Source organism: Argiope bruennichi, chromosome 4, assembly GCF_947563725.1.
Source record: "Argiope bruennichi chromosome 4, qqArgBrue1.1, whole genome shotgun sequence".
Classification (NCBI taxonomy): domain Eukaryota; kingdom Metazoa; phylum Arthropoda; class Arachnida; order Araneae; family Araneidae; genus Argiope; species Argiope bruennichi.
The window spans coordinates 128663681-128679894 of record NC_079154.1 but is presented as its reverse complement, the minus strand read 5'-3'; positions in this window follow the sequence as shown (position 1 = coordinate 128679894).

Below are 16214 nucleotides of genomic sequence, written 5' to 3'. Positions count from 1 at the left end.
GAGCGTATTTAACGATGTTCGACAGCCGATCAGTTATGCAATTTCAAATAATTTATAGGTAGGGATGTTGTTCTGTGTTGGTTCAAAAATTAGAAATGTTGCCATAAAAATATTTTAAATTCAATAGTATTTTGAATATTTCCTATGATTTATAACGTTCATATTACTTGATGCTACCTGATATTTTAAACTGAATTTAGGCTTTAAAAATACGTCGCATTTTATAAGTCGTATGACGTTGAATTTAATGCACTATAAAAAAAAATTTACTGATATATTATTTTCCCCCTCCCCATACATGAAGTATTGAAGTCGTGTAGAAATTCGATCCCTAAATTTAGATCCATTTTCCAGCTGCACGATACTCTTGAATTTCGAAAACATTTTTGAAATTATGTCCGAACAAGGCGACTCTAAAACGCTTCGAGCTAAACCGGTGACATTTAGTATGAGCTCTTCATATGAAATTGGTTAATTTCAACCAAGTATTAAACAAAATCCGTTTATATAAAAGTTTATCTACCTTAGTACTATAGAACATAAGTAATAAAATTTATCCATCTAGTTCGTTCAGTTTTCAGCGCATAAGCCGAAGAGACGTATTAAATTTTGAAACAAAATCTGTTGAAGGATCGACTAACAGTCACTCACATGTGTATAAAAGCGTTCATTCAAAAGGAACGATTTAGATGAATGAAGTTTGGTTTGTGATCTGCTATAGTTCCTTGTCAACTTTCGTTTCAATCGGTCAAATGAAGTAAAATGATTATTCGATTTTCTTCTCTAAATTGCGAAACAGAAAGCATTAAATTTCAGTATTCGTGGCTTTCATGGCTTTGACCTAGCTCTTCGAATTTCATGTGAGGTAGCACCTTTATTTGGACATAGACGAGAAAAATAAGGAGTACCATCCCTACTAGCTCTCTTTTATCACGTGTATAGGGTGGCTCCATCAAATTTGCTTCTTGCATTATTCCATTAATACAAGAATGAAGTTACTCTAATTTGCCTTATTTTTTCCAACTTCTGATTTTCCCTACTTATAATAAATGTGTGTGTTGGGACTCTACAAGCCACACACCCATTAACGTATAGTTTATATAGTTTACTAAAGTTTATATAGTTATGGTTTATATAGTTTATAGTTTATTAAACTTGTAATTTAATTATTATTACTCGGAGCAATTTTTAAAAAATTAGAATTTTAATTAAGAATTAAACTAAATTTTAGCTTTTTTATACCATTACTTTCAAAAGTATTGTTGCTCAAAAGTGAATATTACATCATTTCAAAACTAAAAATACTTTTGTAATCATACCTACTTAATGACCGAGAAATTTTCAGACTTTTTTTTGTTAATTTTTAACAATACACTACATGGTTGCCATGACTATTCATTGTTTCAAATATTTTATCGCTTTTTTGCCATTTTTAAAACCCAAGAAAAATATGTTTAATATCTCGGCAGTTACCAAGAAAAAAACGTGAAATTACTATGGTGTAAAATTTTGAAGGGCACTTACCCTCATTAAAAAGTTCATGCATATAATAAACAGCAAAAAACAATTAAAGTGACAGATTTCGTATCTGACAGTTCTAGGGAATCATGGACATGTAGTTATATCTAAACTGGAGTGAGTGACTCGTTTTAATCGAGATATTACCAATATCCCCAAAGAGTCAACTGATCAGCAAAGGCGACTAGCTCTATATAAGTGTGCATTTGGGGAATAGAGGTGTACGTCAAAACGCTATTTAAAATCAATTCATGACATATAATTGCGGCAAACACGGGAAGGAAAACTACTTACTTTTCTGCCAACTGGACGTACTGGCACTACGTCTGAATGAACTAATTCATCCAGTGGTGGTACATCAACACTGGATGCTCCGGATACATATTCATCTGAAAGCGAGATAAAAATTAAATCTTTCTCAAGAGTTTTCGAATATAAAACACTGACATTAATTTTTACAGAACATAAAACAAAGATTTTTGTTTAAGTTTTTTTGTAATCCCCAGGGTATAAATTTGTGAATTAAAATTTAAAGAAAATGTAATAACAGCAAAGTATTTTACTACGCCATTGGATAAAATATATTTCATTATTTAAATACAATAAATAAAACACAAATAAAGGCTACCTTGCTTTTCTTTGCCATTTTCCTAATCATTCTATAGTAAGAGATTAAATTTTAACTCTATACCTATAATTCAAGAATTTTTTGGCATTTTTATACAGAAGCAGATATACCCACAGAGGTACATGTGCGTGTTTTTAAGCAGTTTCTAAACAAACATTTGTATCCCCATTCAATAGAGGAATATCTCTCATTCTAAAGTTTCTAAACACCGCAGTTTTATGACTGTCAACAATGTTTGGAGATTATAAATTTTAAAGTTTCTTATTTGACGATGTTTCTTTAATATTAGCTTGATCTAGCTAAAAAATTTATAGAAAGCAAAAGATACGAAAATTTTTACACAGTACATGTTTTTAATTCTGCGATTGAAATCGTTAGAAAAATATTGAACGAAATTTCAGGCATTCAATCTTTAAAGAATATTATAAACTTGATAACATTATCAGATCTGCAATGTAGCAAATATATTTCAGCGTCCTTCATAATTACAAATTCTGAAATGTCTTATCAATTAAAGTAAAACTTTTATAATTAATTTTTTAAAAGACTTTAACCTGTTTATTTTTACAGAGTTTTTCAATATTTTCTTTTTATGAATTACTAATGAACACAATGAATTATGAATATGTGTGTAATATTATTTGAGTCAAGGTGCAATTTTCAAATCTGAACTATTAAAATTTATGAACATGCATAGCAATTACTATAATTTTTAGATGTATTGGAATTCTTACAGTAAAGATATTCAAAAGTATTTTATAAAAAACAAAAGAAAGTTGGTGCAAAATGCATATAGATGATTTTTTTTTTCATTTAGAACTATCAAACAAATAATTTACCAATAGAAAGATTTGATTTAAGAAAGTTTTAAAATCGAAAAATTGATTATTGAGACACCTATTTAAAAAAAAAATGTTAAATTCCAACTGGTAAGGGTGGATATTCCTTCCCTCCTAAAATAATCCATTGTCAGTTACTTAAGAGCAGTTGAGAAGTGAAGGCTTCAAAAAATTGCCGCTTGCCATTTGAGATTAAATTTAAGCCATTTCAATTTCTCACATCTGGATTTGATTGGGGGCAACCGTGTATAAGGGCTTTGGGAAATAAATACACCCTATTGTTTAATACGTTAATGTTTCGTTTTAATACACCCTATTGTTATACTCAATACAGTGTATTAAAACGAAATGCGAATAATTCAAATAGTTTTGCTATCAAGCTTGTAAAAAGTATTTCCCGAGATTTCATTCTAAAAAGCTCATTAAAGGCATTCATTCTTGTGAGCATACAAGCCAACATGTCGCTGATCTCATCAATAAAGAACCCAGTCATCAGGTACAATGCTTAGGCTCTTACCTCACACACATCCAGTGGAAGTGTTGAGAGATGAAAGATTGATTGTCATTTAACTTAAATGGAGCAACAAACCCCCACAGAAAGAAAAAAAAACGACTTTTACGAACTCATAAATGAAGTGTTTGAAGCTCTATGAACGATAAATTATACGCCAATACATTAAAATGAATTGGAATATATTTCGTTAGGAAAATACAGAGTAATATGTGAATCGATTGAGGGAAGGTGGATGTGTATGCTTATGCAAACTATATTCATAAATTTGAAAAAAAAAATCAGAAGAGGTAATTGTGCTGAATCGTTGAATTTTGATCTTACAACAATTTCCTAACATTTAAATGCATTTGATGGGATTCAAACGAAAAAAAAAAAACGAGTGCTCTCTTAATTTATGAATGACTATTTCTCCGTTGTGAACTGTATATAGAAAAGAGTTTCTTGTATAATATCAACATCGGAAAGGATAAATGGGTATGGATAAGAATCATAACAAATCGTGGGTTTTGCCTGACCCTGCATCCACATCCACAATAAGAGCGAATACTTATGCTTTATCTCTGGTGGGATCTGTTTACTATTATGAAAAATGAAATATTTTAACCGAGTGAAGCCATCCATAGTGAACGCTAGCGATGACAATTGACATATTTGAAAAGTGCATTAAAGGAAAGACGTATACAGTCTGAACAGAGGCACAATAAAGTAACTTTTCATCATGAAAATGTTCGAATACTTGTTCGTATAGTCTAAGAATGCTTAAAAATGGTGTCATAACAATTGGTCTACAACTTGCTCTACAGTTTGGAAGATGTATTGGCTAAGACCCCTGAAATCTAACGAAAATATGAAAAATTGTATCATTTGATAAAATAGCTTCAAAAAAGGAGTTATTCTTTCTACGCGCCATCCGTATGCTGCCAGAAAGATGGAAAAAAAATAGTGGCTAGTGATGGACAGTACTTGGGAAAAAAATAAATCAAACAATTTTTTTATAAAAAAAGCCAATGAATAAACAAAAAAATTCAAAATTCAAAGTATTTAAATCTTTTTAATAGAAAAAAAAATGTTTCGTCGATCAACACCTGAACTGATGAACAAGAACAAAAAGAATGCTATCAGTCATTATTGAATGATGTAGACGACAGAATAAAGTAAATTGTCAATCATACATGACTGATGTGGCCTAACAGGAAAATATGGTGTCAGTTGCTATGACCGAAACTGCGCTTAAAGGGTTAAAAATACATTTCTTATATTTTGCATTAATGATTGTTTCATTATGATATTTTTTCCTCATATAATTAAAATTACTCAAATGATCAGATTCAGAAAATATTAAAGTAAAGGGTTGTCATTGAAGGCTTAAAAGTAAAACGTAAGCATACCATTGTAATTTGAGAAACTTGAGGCAAGCAATGAAGTGAGGAAAAAAGCAATTACAAAATTATATCTTTATAATTATGAAACAAATTAATTGAAAAACTTACCTTCCTCACTTTCCAGAGGTATGACCGGCCTCAGTACTGGAACTTTTTTAAATGCAAACTGTAGGAGTAGAACAATATTTCAAAAAAGACGAATAATTTTGAAAACAAATATTAAAGGAGCAGTGACATAGGGAACCACTCCCCTCCAATAAAATTTTAAAATATTAAGAAATTTATTTTTAAAAACCATTCTTTTGATGCGACTTCAATAACAAAAATTTGTTATATGTTGTGTAGAATTTGCCTCCGAGCGGCATGGTAATAGCACCTACTTTAAGGAAATGTCAAGCCTATTGAATTTAAATTAAGAACTCAGAAGAATACAATTAGTACAAAGGCGACTAGTTATATTTAAGTGTGCATTTAGAGAATAGAGGTGTACGTCAAAAGGCTATTTAAATAAATCCATTGCATATATAGGGTGTTCATTAATTATTGTCGGGGTTTCCGTACCTCATAACTTTCGAATAAAAAATATTACGCAAAAACCGGTAACGTATTCGTAAATTACAACTCAAAGAATTTTATTAACGATATTAAAGTGTAAAGCTTGCACAATTTGCACTTTGTAGGCATTCAGCTGAAGGCGATTATGTATTCGTAAATTCGCTGAACAAATTTTGACTTTTGATAATCGTGAGGGTTCTCCGAGCTCCATATTCTACAGTTATGTTTATTCACTTTTTCTGGCACATGAAAAGTGGATTTGTCACTGAAGAACCATTTCCGAAGGTAATTTTCATCATCCTCAATTCAAGTCAAAATTTGTTAAGTCAAAATTGCGTAATATTTTTTATTCGAAAGTTATGAGATACGGAAACCCCGACAATAATTAATGAACACCTTGCATAATTGTAGCAAACGTGAGAAGGAAAAAAAACTCGCTCCTACTTACTTTTTTACTCACTTCACGCCGTGGTACAACTTCCAATTCATCCGACTGCCAAGATGGTCCCGGTAAGTTGTACCCTGAAAGCGATGCAAAAATTAAATCTCTGTCAAGAGTCCTAACATTAAATTATTTATTACAGAACAGAAAGAAATGTGCAAAAATTTCCAGTTAAGTTTTTTTTTTTTGTAATTCCCAGTGTATAAATTTGTGAAGTAAAATTTAAAGAAAATATAACAGCAAAGTATTTTACTACGCCATTGGACAAAATATGTTTCATTATTTAAATACAATAATTAAAACAAAGGCTACCTTGCTTTTCTTTGCCATTTTCCTAATCAATCTACAATATGAAAGATTGAATTTTAACTCTATACCTATAATTCAAGAATTTTTCGAAATTTTTATACAGAAGCAGATATACCCACAGAATTTAATGTCCGCACTTTGGAGTACTTTCTAATCAAACATTTGTATCCCCATTCAATAGACGAATACCTCTCATTCTAAAGTTTCTAAACACCGCAGTTTTATGACTGTCAACAATGTTTGGAGATTATCATTTTTAGAGTTTTTTATTTGACGATATTTCTTTAATATTAGCTTGGTCTAGCTAAAAATTTAACAGAAAGCAAATATACTAAAATTTTAAACAGTACATGTTTTTAATTCTGCGAATGAAATCGTTAGAAAAATATTGAACAAAATTTCAGGCATTTAATCTTTAAAGAATATTATAAACTTGATAACATTATCAGATCTGCAATGTAGCAAATATATTTCAGCGTCCTTCATAATTACAAATTCTGAAATGTCTTATCAATTAAAGTAAAACTTTTATAATTAATTTTTTAAAAGACTTTAACCTGTTTATTTTTACAGAGTTTTTCAATATTTTCTTTTTATGAATTCCTAATGAACACAATGAATTATGAATATTTATGTAATATTATTTGAGTCAAGGTGCAATTTTCAAATCTGAACGATTAAAATTTATGAAAAAGCATAGCAATTAGTATAATTTTTAGATGTATTGGAATTTTTACAATAAAGATATTCTAAAATATTTTATAAAAAATAACAAAGGAAATTTACAGAGCAAAAAGCTTTTTTTTCTTTTTTTTTCATTTAGAACTTTATCAAACAAATAATTTATCAACAGAAAGTAGATTGGATTTAAGAAAGTTTTAAAATCGAAAAATGGCTTACTGAGACCATTATTTTTTTTTATAAAAAAACACCTATAAAAAGTTGTTAAATTCCAACTGGTAAGGGTAGGTATTCCTTCCCTCCATAAATGATCAGTTGTCAGTTACTCAAGAGCAATTGAGAAGTGAAGGCTTCAAAAAATTGCCGCTGCCATTTAAGATTCAATTTATTTAAGCTATTCCAGTAATTCTATAATATAATTATCTAGAACATTTCAAATATTAATCACTTTATTTAAATTTTTAAAAATTACATAAATAATTGAAGAGTTTTCAATTTCTCTCATATGGATTTGATTAGGGGCAGCTCAGTATAAAGACTTAAGGGAAAAGTAGATACACCTAATTGCTGTACCCAATACAGTGTATTAAAACGTAAAGTGAACTCAAATAGTTTTGCTGTAATGCTTGTAAAAATTATTTCCCGAGATTTCATCATAAAAGGCACACGAAGGCCATTCATTTTTATGCGCATATCAGCCAAAATTGCTATGATCTCATCCATAAAGTATCCAATAATGAGTTACAATCACTTAAGCCCCTACCTCACACACAATGTTCAACAGCCAGTTGAAGTGTTGAGAGACGAAAGATCGATTGCCATAAAATTTTTAAATGGCAGCAAGAAACCCCAAGGAAAGAAAAAAAAAGAATTTTATTCACTCATAAATGAAGTGTTTGAAGTTGTATGAACTATAAATTATACAAAAATACATTCAAATGAATTGCAATCTATGACCTTTGGAAAATACAGAGTCATATGTGAATATTTTGATGAGTTTGTATGCTTATGCAAACAATTATATTCATACGTTTGAAAAAAATCAATTTTATCGGATAAGTAATTTTCGCATTAAGGTCAGTCGAGAGTAATCACTGAGATATCAGTTGAATGTTTCTCTCATTTTTATTCATTAAGTATGAAATAAATACTTAAATATTGTTAAGTAATCGGGAAACTTTACAGTAAGTGAAAAAAGTTTTCCATTTGTAATTTTGCAGTTTGGGGAAGAGAATGTCTGCTTATTTCAAAGAGTGGGGAACTAGCAATCCATTTCAACGCATTTATAAAATAATTTAGATTTGATAACTTTAAAATATTTTATACGTTATTTTAAAGAAAAAAAAAAGCAGTAAATAAATTCTTACATCACAAAATTATAACTAACAAAAACATTTGAATTCAGCATGGATTTCTGATTTATTACAAACCCATTTCACCCGCATTTCGTTATCCCGCTGTTGTAAGTATTAAGAGTAATAGATGAATAATATAAAATGCTCAACTCAGAGTCCCAACTTTCTAAGATTCCTCTCAGTGGCAAGACATTCAATTGCTCTCGAAAAGTTGAAATAAACTGCATATTAAGAGGAAAATTATTCTATTCAGCTACAATGCTATGAATTGAAAATAAATCCAGATATGAGAGAAAAAAAATTCTTTTAAGCCAAAGGCCATCAGTAAGCTGTTAATTAAAATTGGCGAGTTGCATGCTTTAGGGAATTTCTTAAGATAAACCTTCCTTAAATGTTAAGGAAAAAATTGCTTTACAATACGAAATATTTTTAAAATTCTGGTTTAAAATTTAATTATATTCTGAAATTGTATTCCATCTTGCAAGTAATGGAAATTTTTTTAATATCTTGTTACTACGATTAATGTTCTATGTTAACTTAAACTTTGTCTCCTTATAATTAAATAACGCAGAATTTCATTGGATTTTTCTATCGAGAACGAAATGCCCCAGAGATGAACTATTTAAGGTACCAAAATCCTCATGCAAATCTGTAATACTGATTTTTCTAGTTCTATACTAATTTAAAATTTACACACAAATATGACATCGATATAAAATAATTTCAGCTAAATGCAGTTTAACATATTAAGACTGGCATGTTTCCCGTCTAGTTCGTGGCATCCGATTTCCTCAATACATAAGGGCCTGGATATCTGAGGAAGAGACTGCATTCCTCAGAATAATTCTAGTATATACTCAAATTACTAGAATTGTGAAGTAATTCAGAGTTATTTATAATATTAGATGGCATAACTTATATCTTTTCGGACGCTTTTGTAAGTATATTCATGATAAAGCTCTAATAACGACCTTTACTTATGTGTCAAAGGGCCGAGATAACCTGGTTGGTAGGGCGTTGGATTCGCGTCCCTTGGGTTGCGAGTTCGAACCCCGACTGCCGAAGATTCTCCATGTGTGTGGTGGCTGGCGCACATATATATCTTTCGTGGTCACAAAGTTCTCCATGTCGAGAGTAATACCATTGGGGGTACTGGATCAGGGGTTATCATTTTCTGATTCAGGTCTAAATTACGATCTGTGGATGAGTAAAGAAAATGTATGAATGAAGTGTGCTCTGTTAAAAGGGTTGTGTCGTGTGTGTAGCCAAGTCGTACTCTCGGCCCTAGATGGTGCTACTGAAAAAACAAGAGACAGACCCTTGGCTTAAAATCTCTAACTTCTAAACGCAATGGGTTTGTCTGACAAGTGCCATTAGAAACAACTTGTGTCATTTTGCTGAAGTGTAAAAACCTTGGAAGATAACGAATTACGAGCAAGCAAAACAACATTTAAAGAAGTTTTTTTCTTTTTAATGTTTAATTTAAAAACAATACTTTCTTGTTTGAAAAACAAATGCTCCTAAAAGTTTCCAAATGCCGTTGGAAACATATTCCATCTTTAAAATTTGTGAATATTGGTTTTAATGCTTTAGACATGGCGATCTCAATGCAGTTGACGAAGAATTCTAGTCAACCGAAGAGAATGAGAAAATGGAAGCATTACTCGCCCAAAATTCGTGTCAAACGCAAGATGAATGCGCTAATCGTTGAATGTTGATCGTACAACTTCACGTGATACGATTCGAAAGCAAGAAAATTAAGTGTTGTATGAATTGACGAAAGAAAAATTTTGAAATAAAAAAATAAAAATGAAAAAAAGAAAATGTCTTTTTTGCACGATATCGCAACTATCGAGGAAAAAGGGATATAGATAACAGCCGTAATAAAGCGTGCGGTTTGCCTGGTCATGCACCAGCATCGACGATAAGGGTGAATACTTATGTTCTATCGCTGGTAGGATCAGTTTATTATGTACTATGTACTGTTTTAATCGAATGAAGCCCATCAATTGTGAAAGCTATCGAAGACAATTGATATATTTGAGCGGCGCATTGAAGGAAAAATGGCTGCAGTTCCAGCAGAGGCACTGTGAAGTAATTTTTCGTCATGAAAACGTTCCAGTGCAGTGTAAAAATACTTAGAAACGATATTACAACCTTTGGTCTGTAGCTTGTTCTATAGATCGGAAGATGTCTTGGCTAAAAAACCTCAAATCCAACGAAATGTTTTATAAAAAAAATAACGAATTAACAAAAAAATTCTCAAAATTAAGTCAGTATTTGAATCTTTTTAACAGAAAAAATCTTCGTTTCATCAGTCAATAATGAGTGATGAACCTGAACAAAATGGATGCTGTTAATCGTTGGCAAATGATGTAGCCTGGATGAGAAGTCTTGTCAGGAAAATATGGTGTCAGTTGCTATGACCGAAACGGCACTTAAAGGGTTAAAAATACATTTATATTTTGCATTAACAAGATGATTTAAATATGATACTTCTTTTTTTTCTCATGTAATGAAAATTACTCAAATGATATTAGAATAAAGTATTGTTATTGAGGGTTTACAAGTGTAAAACGTAAGGGTACAAGCGTAGTTTGAGAAACTTGCAGCAAGCAATGAAGCGAGGAAAAAAGCAACCAAAAAATTATAATTATGAAACAAATTAAATGAAAAACTTACTTTCTTCGACATGCTGAGGTGAGACAGGCCTCAGTATTGGGTCAGAATGTCTTATTCTCTGCAGGAGAAGAACAACATTTCAGAAAACAAATAATTTTGAGAACAAAAATATTAAAGGAACAGTGATCCAGGACCCCTCTCCCTACAAAAGATTTTTTAAACTATTAACTCTCTGGATGAGTAATTCTTTTAAATCGCTATTTAGACGCGATGTTTACAAATAAATTCAATAATTTTTCAAAGAAAACGAACTGTTTCAATTCTTACACAATATAATTTAATGAAAATCTGTAATCGTAAAAGTAAACAGTTATTGTTTAACGCTCCTAGTGGAATTTATAACTTCTGCTGTAGAGTTAACTATCCAAATATTGCGTCATATGTAATAAAAATGATACACTAATAATTCTGTTTATTGGCATTATACAATGATGAAATGCGTATAGGATGAAATTGAAAGCATTGGATTTTCAATATTACAGACATGTAAAATGTTAAAGGAGACTCGAAATATATTTAAAAATAATATTTTTCAATCTTTTCGATGAAAAGAAAATTTGATATCAAAGCGAAAAATTATTTCTAAAAGTGAACTTATTCTTCACGTATGTAAGGATAGTATTTCAAACATGACTAACATCTCTGTATTCACCGAGATCTGAAATATCGATATTCGTCAAAAAATTGAGATTGAAATTTATTATGCTTATATTTTTATTGTATTCCAATAAGTAAGAAAAGATGAAAGGAAAGATGCCTATTCTATAAAAGAGGCAAGAACTTAGTGAGCAAAATTTTAAAATGGCAAGGAATGGGTAGAGAAATTCTACACACTATTACTGAAAAGATTAAATTAGCGCGAGTGACTTCTCCAAAACTTTCTTGTATTCTCTCCAGTAAAAGTGTTGTCCCGTTCTCTTAATAAAATCAAATTTTATTCAAAAATACAAATGCGGTCACAAAACCAAACACCCAATTTCCTATATTTAAATCCTTGCGTTTGAGTTATCGCTTTTACAGGCCTGTGAAAGCACACATAAGAGAACGGTCAACTCCTTGATAAATTTCATAAGAACCTTCATCGTGGATGCTAAACCTCTGCACCATGTTTTATCTGACTCTGTTCGTTTTGTAGTTATCGTGTTGACTTGTATTCTCTCAACCGGTCCATCAGACTTCTGAATTCATTTCGGAAAAATTTAATAGAAATATGAATTTGTACTGACCATATACAAAATTTCGCCTATCTAGCTCAAAGATTTTTTTTGAATTATCGTGTTCACAATCAGGTAGAGGTAATCATTTCGAAAAGACATTTTTTGTACTCATGCAAGTCCAAGACTCGAAATTCGCCAAAATCTCGAAATTTTTGTGGGTTTCAGTACTTTGTATACTTACTATACGAGAAAATAGAAATGCTATTCATTCAGAGTACAGACGCATTTTTAATGCAATGAAAATGAGCTCATCTGGAATTCATAGGACCACTGTACAAACTTGATGGGTTCAAAGATTTGAATTGAGATAATTTTATTTTAAAAACGTGTACTGCAAGATGAAAGGATGATTTTAAAATTAAAAATGATTATAAGGACATCGATATTCAACAATTATGAAAAAATAAGAAATTTTTATTAAGTAACCGAATCGGTGAAAAAAAAAGTACAAATCCAAATTCCATTTTTTTTCTTTATACATAAAAAAATAAATGTAGATATAATTACTGAGTATGAGAGCAGTACTACTCAGACCACTTTCATTGATTCCAGGCACGTTTTTGCCAGACATGTTCTTTGCCATGAGTCACTAATAACATGCTTACTTCACTATCTTTTCATTGTAATACAGGAGAGAATTAGGTGTGAATCACAGGTGATTCAAACAATGAACAACGGGATAAAGCAAGGATATATAATTTATAGGCGTGTTCTATTCGCATCCAATTCCACAGAAAATGAACTTTTCATCCGAATATGGAGAACACGGCACTCACCGTGTTAAATTTGAATGTATATGGAGAAACGACACTCTTCAAACTAGATCTCGATTTGAGACTTTCGGCCGTGTACATTTAGTTACATTTGGAAAGTTCAACCATTTTAAAATTATAATTTCAACAAGTCATTCCAATAAATGTTAATTATATTGAACATAAAGCTTCAAAATAAATTGCGAATTCACACGTATCCCATTTTGAAGTTTTTCTTCATCAGAAATTTTTTTATGGAGTACGCCAGTCAAGTTTGCTGTTAAATTAAGAACTTGTTTCATGAACAAGCATGTAGTTTAAGTGACGAAAACATTACACACAAAAAATATATAGTTTTATAGCTTTATTCGTATACCTTGATTTCGGACTAATCAAAAAAGATTTCAATCGCAACTATAGATTTTTTTACGCTATTTTATCTTCATGAACGATAGATATTAAATTTTCAGACTATACAATATTTTTCATTTTATTGTTAATGGACTAGGGGAAAAAAATCAGTTATCGACAATCCAAATTAAAAACATTCAAAATAGCTAAATCTCATTTTACTATGACACTTTCTATAACAAGTTCAGCAGTTTTAAACTAGAATTTTTTTCTCACTTTTCTAAGTTGATATTTAAGAATACAAAAACAAAATCAACATTTTTTAATGAGCTCGTACCTCTTCTAATCTTTCCTTTTCTTCACGCAGCACCCTAATTTCTTCCTGGGCCTGCTCGTACTTCACTTGCATTTCTTGCAACATCTGTAGAAAGAAATACTAATTTTATTTCATATGAAGAGTACAGATTACAAAAAATCTGCATATAAGTAAGAATTTTTTTTTTTTTTGAGATGACTAAGAATTTCTTAGAATTCGCCTGCTGTTACAAAAATCCAAATCGTATAAATGTGTACATTTTAAAGAGAAAAATTTTCTGCAAGCGCGAAATTGCAAATTCCCAAATTTACAATAAAAAATTTGTTCTGTTTTACGAAAATTTATTCTGTTAAAATTTATAATAGTTTTATTTCTTATGAGCTGTTTTTCGATTACCATCCTATTCACTCGTATTCAAGTTTGGTTTCATTTCCTTTATCTAATTAGATGATTTTTTTTATCAGAAATGTGCTGTTTTCTGAATTTAATGAAGAATCCGTACACTTGCGTTTGTGATTATATATAATTTAATTATAGTTTCGCATTTATCTCTTCATTTTTATAGTGCGAGCTATAAAAATTTAATTGTAGAGATTTATTTTTTCGAAAAATGAACCTGCAGCTTCTTACAAAATATTTGGTTGTATTTTTTTAATTATTGAAATCAAGAAACGTGAGAATGACGCGCCTTCTAGAATGGCATTTGTGAGAAACTCGAAAAATATACTTATTATTCTTTCCTGCGGTTATGTATTAAATTAAAAACAAATTGTTACTATTTCTGTAACATTCGTCAACTTTCTTCCATTTCACGATGCGTTCAATGAAATAAATCTCACTATAAAAATATTTTAAATATATTAAACACACGTTATCATTTATAATTTTTTTAGAATAATTGAGCACATTTAAGTGATGTATATCATTTGTCAATTAAAATCATTAAAATCTTTTTCTTTATCATTTTAATTGTTAAACTACTGTTCTTAGATTTTGCATTGTGCAAATATTTTTATACATATTTTTAATAAATATAAATTCTTTATTGATGTTTATGGTTAAACAAATTGACAACGTATTCTGGACAACACTTTCATACAAATATCACGAAATGACGTGAGAAACCATTATGCAATGAGTTGGGCAAGTACATGAACGGCTTTAGATTGTGAGCACACAAAAAAATGTCAATTTGCATAATGTCATTTTAGGTGTGAAATGTTTCCTAAATTAAGAAATTCTTAAAAATAGCTCCATGCCATAATCGCGAGAATATTTAAAACGACTGAGGTTAAAATCTCAAAGCAGAAATACTGTACAGAAATTAAATTTTTATTTGATACCTTCAATATTTAACGAATTAAAAGAATTTTCTTTCTCATTGTATAATTTCTTAACATTCGTGTTTTCAGATCATATTTTCATTTTATTTAAACGCCTATATCTTTGATAAATATTTTGTTACTTTATGAACACTTATAATAGCTTAATAAAGAGTTAATATTTTCTGCATTTGTGGTTTTCAATACATTTCACAGTTCATTATTACGAATATAATGAAATCTTGTAATCATTTCTCCTATCAAATTCATAACCACTATAATACAGAATAAATATTTTATTAACATTGTTATAACTAAATGCTAAAGATTAAAATATTATTCCTCAGAAATGCACAATTGTATGAAATTCCAGAATACTAAAGCTTGAAAAGGAGGTTCAATTTACAAGCATATTACTATAAAAAAAAGTGATACAAAAAAGAAAAGGAAAGGAAAAAAATGTACTTACCCGTTTTAAATCATCCTTCGTGGCTGCAAAGAAGAAAAAACTTCAATAAGTAAAAAAGGTCACGAATTAATTTTCAATGCACATGGTTAAAATTTTGTATTCTGGTCATTTATGAGCAGACGAAACAACGAGGGAGATTAATTCCCAGACGCTTCAACTTTGATGGGGTAAAAAATAATTTTCATTTCATTAGTTGCCAATTTTGGTTCTGCAGAAGTCCGTCTATTCGAAATCGGAGGAGAGGGTTTCAAGAATTCGAGACTCGCTTACCTACCCGAGACGCATTCCATTTTACCTGCCAAGGGGCATCATGTCATAAAAATGAAAGCACTGCCAGAATTTTTTTTTATTATTCTTTTAGCTTTAACCTAGAAGATTCATTTTTTTATTTGAATTCTTTTTTGATTCGAAATTAATAAAGATTGATTAGTTTTGATTATTTGATCAGCGTCCGATTCTACTGATGATTTGGTTTCCTACATAGCCAAAAACCAATGTACATCTTCGTCCTTCATCTCTTCCCATTTTAACGAAATCAACTGTCGGCGCAAGCACAAAACATAATAGAATAGATATTATCCTAGACATTACAGAAAAAAAAATCAGCAGATATATTCGACTCTCGCTTCATTATATTAAAAATATCCAGCCTGTGATATGCGTTAGTTTAGCAAGGGTAAGAGAATTCCATCAGAAAACATGATTTACGGGATTAAATGAAGAAATATTGAAGAATTTTGTTTCCCCAAATTAATTTGAAAAGTAAGCGTAGTACAAGCATAAAAATAGCAGCGAAAGAGTATAAAGAATTAAGTGCTAAAAAGTAATAGATTTGAATATTTTTCACGAATTCGAAATTTGCGAAAAGAACATATTCGCTTT